The sequence below is a fragment of the Lactuca sativa genome, chromosome 8, assembly GCF_002870075.4.
Source record: "Lactuca sativa cultivar Salinas chromosome 8, Lsat_Salinas_v11, whole genome shotgun sequence".
Lineage (NCBI taxonomy): Eukaryota > Viridiplantae > Streptophyta > Magnoliopsida > Asterales > Asteraceae > Lactuca > Lactuca sativa.
Window position 1 is genome coordinate 53,949,799 of NC_056630.2, and position 11,712 is coordinate 53,961,510.

An 11,712-nucleotide genomic window follows, 5' to 3' on the forward strand; every position below is an offset into this window, starting at 1 on the left:
ACCTTTACGGGAAGACGATCCGGATATGATGTTTTATGATGACAAGGATGATCTTCATGACTTTGTCTTAAGCCCTTTTACTGTTCATCCGACCAATGATGACGATGAGGCCCCTATGACGAAAGGGTAGTTCAAAACACTCAATGAGAAATTTGATTCTCTACTGGAGTCTTCAAAACTTCGCCCAATACCGAGTACTCTCTTGAGTCTCATAAATCCCTCATCGAGATGTTAACAATGGAACATGCCAAGAATCTTGATGACTCGAAAATGGCTGTTGAAAATTCTGAGAAGACAGTTCGTGAAACGACCGAAAAAGTAAAAAAAAAAACTACTTTATAATGTTACCAAGTTCATGGGCGAATTCAAGAATTCTTCAGATCGCAATAATGAAGCTGCAAACAAAGCTATTACAGGTCTCAGAACTACCCTTCAGAATGAAAAAGTAGCTCTTACCAAGGTTTGTTCTGATCTCAATGTTGACAACGCCGATTTGAGTGCCTCGATTGTTTCCAAGATTGAGAAGTTGTATGAGGATCTTGCTGCCGAAAATGAACTTATGGATAAACGCACAGCAAAGACTGAGAAGGCCAAAAATTTGTCTCTCAAGCTCAACAATACCACCCATCGAGCTGATGATCTGGAAAATGAATGGGTAATTGTCAATATAGATGTACAAAGACCCGATCTGATCCGGATCCAGATCCGATCCAAATTGATGATGTCACACCGAATCCGATTTCGCCCTTACTCTGAATCGGTTTCAAACTAGATTTGACCGGTTTTCCAAGCCCCGAATCTGAATCGGTTTAATCTGATCCGATCCGAAATCTGATCCGATTTTCACTTTTTAATAAAAACAATTTTTGGACCTCATATATAACACAAAATGCAACATAGGTTCATTAAAATAATTAAAACATACATCAAACATCGAATTAGAAAGGGTTTTTAAACTAGTTAACTAATAATAATAACAATAAAGTGGCATTATAACATTTAGCCAAATAAAAATAGTTTTTGTGGTCTTCCACTTCGTGTCTCCTTCACTAAAATATTCTTCAACCACCACACAAGTAAGTAGGGGTCTCATCAATACCATATTCTTCATCTTCGTCTTCGTCTTTATCGTCATCGTCTTCATCTTCCGGAGGTGTTGATAAGCCTTGTGCATATTCTTCATCCGTGATCTCCGGTTCAACATTTTGTGGTAGTGGGCCTTCTAGTGATGCCAAGTGTTGTATACGTTCCACCGAATCCAAGTAATCCTTCAAGAAAACGCAAACCTCTACCACTACCGGGGTAAGATTCGTCCTCAACTTTGATAAAACTCTACCACTTAAAGAAAAAGCGGATTCTGAAGCTACCGTGGAAGCTTGGTCGGTTAGTAAATCGCAGGCCATGACGGAGACAATAGGAAATTGTGCTTCCTTTTCTCTCTACCAAGCCAAAAGATCCAAAATTTTAAATTGTGGTGCACTCATGAATTTTAAAAAGTTTGACCCCATATAAATTCCAAGGTCGCTACTAGGGGTTAATGTGCGTGCTCTTTTGTTTTGTTCCACCAAAAGGTAGTTATAGAGGTCGAAATGAAAATCCGTTCGACCCCCACCATTACCCGATGCACCACTAGTAGATTTGGTTACACTTGCCAAAGTGTTTGACATATTGCCATATTTTGTAGCGTAAATGTCAAACAAATTAGTAAAAGTATTATTAAAAGTGTGTATTTGGTTACGGATGTAGTTTGAGTCATCTTTGTGCAAATTTACAGACATTGAAATTTTGGTAATCAAAGCCTCTACACCCGTAACATAGATACAAGAGTTTAATGATGCGGCGCAAGTAAAAAGTGGTGGCATTTCTTTGAAATATTTGACTAGTTTTTGTCTCATTGGTCTCGTAACCGAAACAAATCTTTCACTTCTTTGTTCAAAACGCTCCAGTTGTGCAGACATCAACCATAATTCATTTAGTAACAATAGACTTGTCGGGTAATATATGCCCGATAAAAAAGTGGTTGATTGTTTAAAAACTTCTAACATTTCCACAAACTCTTCCATCAAATCCCAATCATAATCCGAAACTGGGTTTTTTCCTTTTGAAATTGTGTCGTAAAATAATTGCAAAGCGATTCTTTGACATGTCAAACTTTCAAACATCATGCATGTTGAACTCCATCTAGTGTCAACATCCCAATGAAGACTATATGGAGTTACGTTAATGGAAATGGCAAACTTTCGATATTTTCCATTGTAGCTTTATATTTTCCAAAAACTCTAGTTAACACAGTTTTGAATTTTTCAATCGTCGAATCTATCATTTTTAAACCATCTTATACCGCAAGATTAATAATGTGACAAACACATCTAGTATGAAAAAACGATCCATCCAAAATAGGTGTATATTTTGCAATTAATCTTTTTAAGGAGGCGGTATTGTTACTTGCATTGTCAAACGAAATAGAGAAGATTTTGTCGCGTAAATTATAAGTCTCTATAACGCTTACTAAAATTGCAAATAATCATGTCCCCGTGTGTGGATGCGCAAAAAGTTCAAAAGCAATAACTCGTTTGTTCATTACCCAAGTAGATGGATCTATCCAATGTGCCGTGACGGCAAGATAGCTTTTGGGACAACTTCTGGTGGAGGACCAAACATCACAAGTTAAAGAAACACCGGTCTTTATATTTAAAAATCCCAATTGCATATCTTTTTTGGCTATATCCCAATACTTTAAAGCATCACGTTTAAGAGAAGTGCGACTTACTTGCCGGTATTATGGTTGCATTTTTTCCCGCAAAATCCTTGTTAATCGTGGGTTGTCGTAGTGGTTGAATGGAAAGCCCTCTTGAATGAAGAACTTGCAAAAGCTTTCACGAATGTCATCATTGTTGTAAATAAAGATCAAACCGTCAGGAGTAATATTTGGTTGATCTGGATCGCCTTGACCATTTACAACCGGACACGTTTTTGCTGTATGACTCATCAACGTACTATTGTCATCTCTTCCCAAAAACATCGCGCATTTCTTGCACCTTGCTTTTTCCTTCCCGTTCGACAAAAAACACAAAGCATAATGTTCCCACACATCTTTACTCCGAGTGGTTGGTAAGATTCTAACCACCGTTGCATCTGACTCTTGACCCATGGTCGAATTTCTAGAGCTCATTTTTTGGAAGATTATGAAATGGAAGTATAAAGTAGAAATATAAAGTAGTAGAAATGTTTGTAAAATGGAAATGAAGCAAATGGCTTGTCTTTATATATGTTTGGAAGGGCAAAAAATTCAATAAAAGTCAAATTAACGGTTATTTTCACTTTCCAACGGCTATAAAAAACTTGAAAAATTCCCGTTTTTCAACGGTAAAAAAAACCGGTTTGAAACCGGTTTAGGATCCGGTTTGTACTGTATCCGGTTCTCAATCCGGAATTCAATCCATTTTCTCATCTGAAGCTTCAATCCGGTGACCAATTTAATCCGATCTGGTTCGGTCAAAATCGGTTTTGACCAAATCCGGTTTTCAGATTGGATCGGATCCTACACCCAAATCCGGTGTCTGTGCCCATCTCTAATTGTCAAAAGCTGCATTTTCGAAGTGAATCAATTTTTGAGAGGACTTGCTAACACTCGTGATTCCATTCTCACTGCTTTGGTTCGCCAACACCTCATAGGTAAACTCCAACCTGTTGTTTTAAATCAAATTGAGGGTGTTTCGGGAAGCAGTGCTATTCCGAAACAAGGGGGAGAACCGATGAAAGAAAAAGAACCAAAGCCTCAGGAGCCTAAAGTTACAAAATCCACTCCCACTGATGAACATGAAGACAAACCAAAGATAGATCCAAAGGTTAATGAAGCTTCGGAATTTAAAGGGAAAGAAAAACTAGTGGATGATGATGATGAGGAAGAAGAAGTACCATCGGAAGGGGAAAAATTGGTTTGTAAGAAAAGAGATAAGGAACTAGATAATCTTTTGCGATACATAAGGGGATTAGAGAGACTTGCGAAAGTAACTCTTGAAACTCAGAAAGCACTTTTCCCTTTATAGTCATTTGAAAGAATTCAGAAACAAGAAATAGATGATCCGGAAGTTCTTTGGTTACAACTTGTGGTGTCTTTTGACTTGAACAACACAACTAAGTCGCAACTTGATGTTCCTCTCACTCCGAAAGCTTTCTTATTACGAGTGTTCGATCATATTAAGAAAGTAACTCTTTCCGACTATGATGTGAATAATATTCTCTTCTCGTTCTATCTCAAGAATGGTCAGCCACAGTATGAGACGCATAGTCTTTAGCAAGGTTCAAAATGGCGTGAGGCGTGGCGTGGCGGCAAGGTCAAGCCTCAAGCTTAACGAGCCATGGCGAGCCATGGCGTTTTTCAAGGCGTGATGTAAGGCGGCGATTTTGTATTAATTTAAATTTATATTACCACATAAATATAAATTTATATTAAATATAACTACTTTTTAGAAGTGTTAGATCAATAAGTAGTAACAAAATTTTAACAAAAACCACAATACTTGTATCTCCAATTAGAAAAGACATAACAAAGAGCAAAAAACTGTGTCTCAAACGAAAAAACACGCGCCATAACACGCCATAACGCGCCATGGCGCGCCATATCACGCCTTGCCACACGCCATGCCTAACAGCAACGCTATGAGGCTTTTCGTAACGGCGGAGCCACGCCTCACGCCATGGCGCGCCTTGGCGCGCGCCATGGCACGCCTTTTAGAACACTGGTCTTTAGTAGCTCCTAGCTATAAAAGTGTTTTCCCCTTTTCCTACTGAACACTTCAATAAAATCTAGTTTAAAGGCTACAGGGGAGCAAGTCGTGTTGAAAATGATTTCACACTTGTTGATTTTCCATTCTTACATCCGAATGACTGGATTTCCATTTTTCGGATTTTATCCAAGGATGAAGCAAAGTATGAGCCTATTATCTCACATCTTAAAAGAATGCTAATCTGTTATATTCACGAGGTTGCTAATATGGATGTTCAGATAGCTATTGTATTAAAGAAGAAGACTGTCGTGAATCCGAAGGAATAAACAAAGGATTTTCAGAAAAAGAAGCTTGGTAAAATCTAGAAATCTTAATGGAACATTGTGTTTTAAAGACAAAATGGAGATAAAGTTCAGAAGAGTTTGTTCTTTTTGTTAGACAAACATTTGTACTCAGCTACTGCACTGAATCACATTATGGAACTGAAAATGGAGTGCAAACACAACATTGATGAAGATCTGAAGTGTTTCAATGATATGATCAGATGGTATCTCGTGATCTGAAAAACACTTTTGAATCTAATGACAAAGATTTTTAAGTTTAGAAGGTTCAGAGATCAATAATCTCCTTCGCATTTGACACAAAAGGGAGATTGTTGAGTTATAAATGTGTTGTGTCATATTATCTATGTATACATTTAGCCTTTATTAAACGTATTGGCCTTGTCCATCCGCATTGATGTTGCTAGGGTTAGGTTATAAATATTGCATGCATGTATTGTGTTAGGGTTAATTGTTTTGTGATTCCTTACTTTGTCTTTATAGAAAAGTTCACATTGAACTCTTCTAAGGCATTGATTATTAATCATTCAGCACAACTTCGATCATTGCTCTTGTTATTTGTTTTACTTCACTGTTTTGAGTCTATTGATCTTCAATTTAATGTTTCGACAACAATGATACAAACTACCATCTACTATCTAAGCATAGCTGATACACACTTGATATCATCTTTAGTGTTGGCCCTGTAAATCTCAATTTTAGTAAAGATTCCAGTCAATGTTGATGATCTATAATCATGTTTGTCTTAGAGACACTTCATGCAATTCTTCATAATACGATTTTCATGCACTTTGAATATGATACCCTGAAGCTCATTTTGTATACACCTTTCTCTCATCTCTTCAATATTTTCTGGTTTTTTTGTTGCGTTTAACACTAATGTTTTTCTTTAAAATCTCAGCCACTTCAATATCCATCTTGCACAACTCCATGATAGCAACATTCGTTTAAGTGTTGAAGTTGAGTTGGTAACTTTTTGTTGCTTCATTTTCACTTCTTTATGCATCTTTTTTCTCTAACCCAACCCGAAGTAGTTTCATTCTTTTTAATTTTTTTTATCCTTCTTCAGTTGAGCTTCCTTCTCTACATCTTTATCTTTTGAATCAATTTTAGATTATGAAATGATATTCACTAAACTTTTTCTGTCATTAATTCCCTCATTAACTTCATGAATTTTAGGAGTAATATCATCCAATCTCCTTTTCAATGATTTGTCATAAATTGTAACCTTTGGAGCATCATGCTTCTTAACAATTAGTGAAACAAAATAAGGATTATTAATATTAACTTGAGTAACATTTTCTTGACCAAAACCCTCTCCCTTTGTTGAGAAGTAGCCCCGCTACGTGTAACACCTACATTAGCTCGAAGTTTGAAAAAGTATGATTGGAGCTTCGCATCTAATATCTAACACATGTAGTTAACATGATAGGCATCTTTTTCTTCCACAGTGCTAGCTGATCTTTGATTAATCTCAAAATTTGTTCATTTACATGCAACAACTCTTCATCGTTATTCTCAAACTCCTTTTTCAACTATCCCAATTCCATCTTAAAAGACTTAATCTTGTTCTCTTTTTCAACAATGATATCAACCATATTGGCTTCAGTATCAAGTGCTCAACCAGAGTGTTAATTTCATCAGTAACAACTTGATGATGACCAATGTTCTCGGATATGATTGAAGATTAAATATTTTGATCAAAAGAATATTATCCACTTTGGATAGTGCTTTAGTAGCCTTAAAAAGATCTTCAATGGTTTTTGAAGTAGTATCATTAGTCAACTTCTCATGTGCATCGAACAAATGCTTTCTCTTTGAAAGGGTTGTCTTCATTTTAGATTCATGCATGGTCATCATGTTTTGAAAATTCGTTGGAGAAAAAGAGTTTGCTCGATGAACAAGAGTTTTTAAATTATGATTCATCAACTGATATTCCTTTTCTCGTAATGGTACGACTAGTTGTAAGTAACATCCTGATGATGACGTATTTTCAGTTTTAACCCTAAGCATGAATAAATATTATGTTTTAGTCCTTGCGCATAAGAAAGAGTGCAAAATTGCCTATAGTGGCATTTTGGTAATTTCTGGACAGAACTTAGTACAATGGGCGTACTCTTCGTATGCATGGTGTACATGTGAGGGACTTAGTACGTTGGGTGTAATCTTCGTACGGTTGACATATGTGTGAGGGTTCCAAACCCAAAATTTTAGGGTTTTAACCCTATTTAAACAACTTTATGGCCCCAATACCTTCACCCTAATCAGCCTCCAACTGAGAGTACGACCCTTTAGCAAACCCTAAATGAGAAGAGTACATTTTGAGCTCATTTGTGTGCTTTGGAGGTGTTCTTGATGAAGAAGAAGTTGGTGCAAGGACCTTAAAGCTTGAAAGAAACTTCAATTCGGGATTCTCCACTTGCTAGCAACCTCCAAGAGGTAAAATGTTCATAACTTGATCACTCTATCTTGTAGATCTATCCATTTCTTCGTTTAGGGTACTTTTGGTCACAGTTATGGGGACTCTCGAGCATGGCATGCTCTTAACCAAATAAGTCATACTTTCAGACCTTGTGAGGGGTCTTGATTCATAACAATGTTTTATTGATGCTTAGTTTTTCTCCATGCATGCTATAGAAGGTCATAAGGCATTAATATGTTGAGATTTTGTGTATTAAGCACTTAATGGACATGCAAAGTCATAAAGTTAGTAACTTTATGACTCTTGGTGGTATTTTAGCCTTGGCTCTGCATTTAGACATGTTAAGTCGGAGAAATAAGTTCTTAATAGATTAAGAAGGGGACAGTTGCGTATGCTGGGCGTACCGAAGGGTACACTGCATGTATGCAGATTTGGCCCTGACACCTCGGACAGATAGTACACCCCGCATACATCTGGAGTAAGCCTCGCGTACGAGCAGTGAGTTGACTCGGTTGACTTGTTGATTTTGAGAAGTTTTGACCAAGGGTGTTTTGGAAAAATATTATTAACTTAGAACGGGTAGTGTTTTGACATTTAGGATTTTGTTTGAGGTGGTATTTAGAGCAGTGTATTGTTCAGCTATTCGTCAGACTGTAAGGTGAGTTTTCCTCACTATTCTTGTGGATGGAAGGTGCCACAGTGGGTCCTTTTTGGTTATGCATCCTGGTATCCAAGATTTTGTTATACAGTAGTGATATGTGGATCTACCTGCTAGACTGTTAACTGCTTATATAATTATATGTTGTTGATTATATCTTAGTTTTTATGTGCATGTCGACATGATATGGTGGGGTTGATATTGTATTGTTTTGCGCTGTAGGTCAATAGGCCAGGGCATTCCAACCGTAAGGCTGTGGGCCAGGGCATTCCAGCCGTAAGGTTTTGGGTCGGGGGTAATCCAACCATAAGGTTGTGTACCTATAATGTATTGGTCATTCCAACTGTAAGGTTGTGGGCTGGGGCATTCAAACCGCAAGGTTGTGGGCTAGGGGTAATCCAACCAGGAGGTTGTGGACCCGTTATATGTTTGATCATCTGTTTGTGTGGTGGTATTTTGGGGGAACTCACTAATCTTTGGCATATAATTTTAGTTTGTGGTTTCACGTACTTCCAAGGATTGTGGGAAGGCGAAGGTGTGATTATACACAACTTGTTGTTTTCATAATGGATCTTAGGGAAAAACTCTAATTTGAAATAATACTTTGAAAACAATGATAATTTTGTAAACAATGATGAAGAATGGTTGATTTTTTATTTTTTTTTTTAATTTTTGTAATTTTTGAGTGTTACAAGTTCGTATCAGAGCCTTGGTTTGAGAGAACTGGATGAGCATTCTTGTGAATCCATACTCAAACTAGGGAACAGTAAAAGTTTTAAACTAGTTTTTCCAAAAGTTGTTTTCAAAAGTAAACATGGAAGGATGCGATATGTACGATCAGCCAGAGCAAGAAAGTATACCCCAAATTACCCACACTATTATTTTCTATTATGGTTATGATCGAACAACATGCTAGTGATACGCTAGGGATCTTCAGGAATTGCATGACATAATTGCATGATAGCCTAGTGTTCTTTCTTGTATGGAATTGACATCATTATTGTTTTTACTTCGTGTATGCATCATAATTGTATATAACTAAGATTCTATAGCATAAGAATGTTTGGTTTAGCCTTATTCCCTACTCTCAGTTGATGAAGGGTTTAGGGCAGAATGAGGTATTCGACTGTCTATAGGATCCAACATTATGTATGATTAGCATACACGAGTGTTGCAGGGTTGGCGGAAGTTTGATGGATGAGTTACGTGAGGACAACCGACCAGTTGAGGAATGTCTATCCTTTCTCTAGGAAGTGAGAATAGGATATATCTGTATTCTAGTGAGTGTTGTTAGGGTCATTTTGATGCTCTTCTGAGACAAATACGGGTAGGTGTAGAAGGTTGTATGGGTTCGTACTACTGGAAGCACAAGACCTGTACATGTAGCAAGGAAATCACAACCCCTAGGGTTTTGTTGTTTAGGATAGCTCATATGGTATGATATACGCCTTATCAGATATTTTCTGGTTTATTTTCAATATGGTAGTTACGAGGCAATTTGAGTCAGGATCTGGATCAGGAGTAGGGGCGATGTTTAAGATAGCACAAGGTTGACTGAGGATCAAGTTAGAAAGATGATTCATGCAAAGGTTGTTTCTATTATCAGGGGCATATACCTGAGTTGTTTGGGTTATCAAGACTGTTATGATAGAGTTCTTCGATGATCGGTACGATGCACTTTCTGAGGCTATTGTTGTTGTAGCTACTATGGCCATCGCTGCTGCATGGATTGGCACGGGGAGAGCCTTCCAGTATTGAGAATTCGACAATAAGAAGCCCCCGATGTTTGATGGGGTTCAGGATCCGACTATTGCTATGCGGTGGTTGTTAGATGTTAAGGGATGATTCTTTACTTGTTCCTACTCAGCTGACCAGAAGTTCAAGCGCACTCTGAACTTTCGTCAGTCTAGATCGATGGATTAGTGACTAGCTTGTACACTCAGGAGCAGAGGGTTGTCATGACTTGGGAGCAGGAGCGGAAGGCTCAGGAGTATTTGGATCTGGGGTAGGGGACCTAGTCGGTAACTGAGATCACCAAGATGTTTATAGAGAGAGCTAGTTTCTGCCCTGATTTTGCTTCTTCTGAGCATGCTCAAGATGAATATCTACCAGTTTGTATCTAAACAATGCTATGGTAGACCCGTGGAGTTGCAGGAGGCTACTATGATGCGGAAAGAGAGATGGAGCTTCAAGTGAGAGAGTGGATTCAGGCCCCGGTTCAGACACATCCAGTAGCAAAGCGGTTCAAGCCTATTGATTCGAGGTCTAAAGGGCAGAGGGGCCACATTTTTGGTAAGTGGAGCAAGGTTCATGAAGGTATCTGTCGATCCTCATTTGGTTGCCACAAATGTGGCAAGGAGGGGCATTATGCCAAGGACTGCCGTCAGCAGGCTCCAGCACCAAGCACTAGGATTTCATATCATTGTGACCAGGTGATCCATATAAAGGCCCATGCCCTTTGCTTATTGTTGAGCCGACGCAGGCTCCAGCGCCGGCTTCTCTGAAGATGACGGATAGATCCAGGGCAGGGCGGAGCCATCGACGGCTCGAGGTCATGCTTTTCAGCTCACGGAAGAGGAGGCCATGGTGGTGCCATACGTCATTACTAGTATGTTTCTATTTATTATTTTGTCGATTATATTATGGTATACTTATGTTTATGTTTCTAATAGGAACATTCATAGTTTATTTTGTGCCTGATCTTGTGTTATTCGAATCGGGCACGAGTCGGTCCTTTATGTCTTGATGTTTTAGTAGAGATTTTGATATGATCCTTAGTGAGTTGGAGTGTCCGTTGCGAGTTTCTATCGCCAACGAACATGGGATTTTTATCTGATTAATTTGATTCCTATTCCCATGGGGGATGTATGCGTGATAGTTGGGATGGATTGGCTAAGCAAGTTTGGTGTTATGATAGAATACGAAGGTCAACAAGTGGTAGTTCGAACCCCAGTTGAGGGAGAACTGGTCTATATAGAGAGGGTACCCTGGTTGGATCAGGGTTTTGTTCAGCAGCCAGGGCTCGACAGTATATTCAGCATGGGTATATAGGTTATCTGGCCTATATGGTTAATACTCGGGTTTGGGGAGCATGTCTCGATTTTAGATGTGACAGTTGCCAGGGAGTTTTCTGATGTGTTTCCAAAGGAGTTACTTGATGTGCCTCCTGAGAGGTAGATGGAGTTCAGGGTTGATCTAGTGTCGGATGTGGCTCCGATTGCCAAGGCGCCATACCGGTTTGCACCACCCGAGATGCAGGAGTTGCCCTCTTTGCTTCAGGAACTGTTAGGCAAACAGTTCATTAGGCCAACCAGTTCGTCGTGGGGAGCAGCAATATTGTTCGTCAAGAGGATGGATGGTTCACACCGGATGTGCATTGATTACCGGGAGTTAAACAAGTTGAAGGTGAAGAACCGTTATACCCTTCCGCGTATTAACGACCTCTTTGGTTAGTTACAGGGTGCATCTTGGTTCTCCAAGATCGATCTGAGGTCTAGATATCATCAGGTGAGGGTGAGATAGTAGGATGTGGAGAAGACAACATTCCAGCTCGTTATGAGC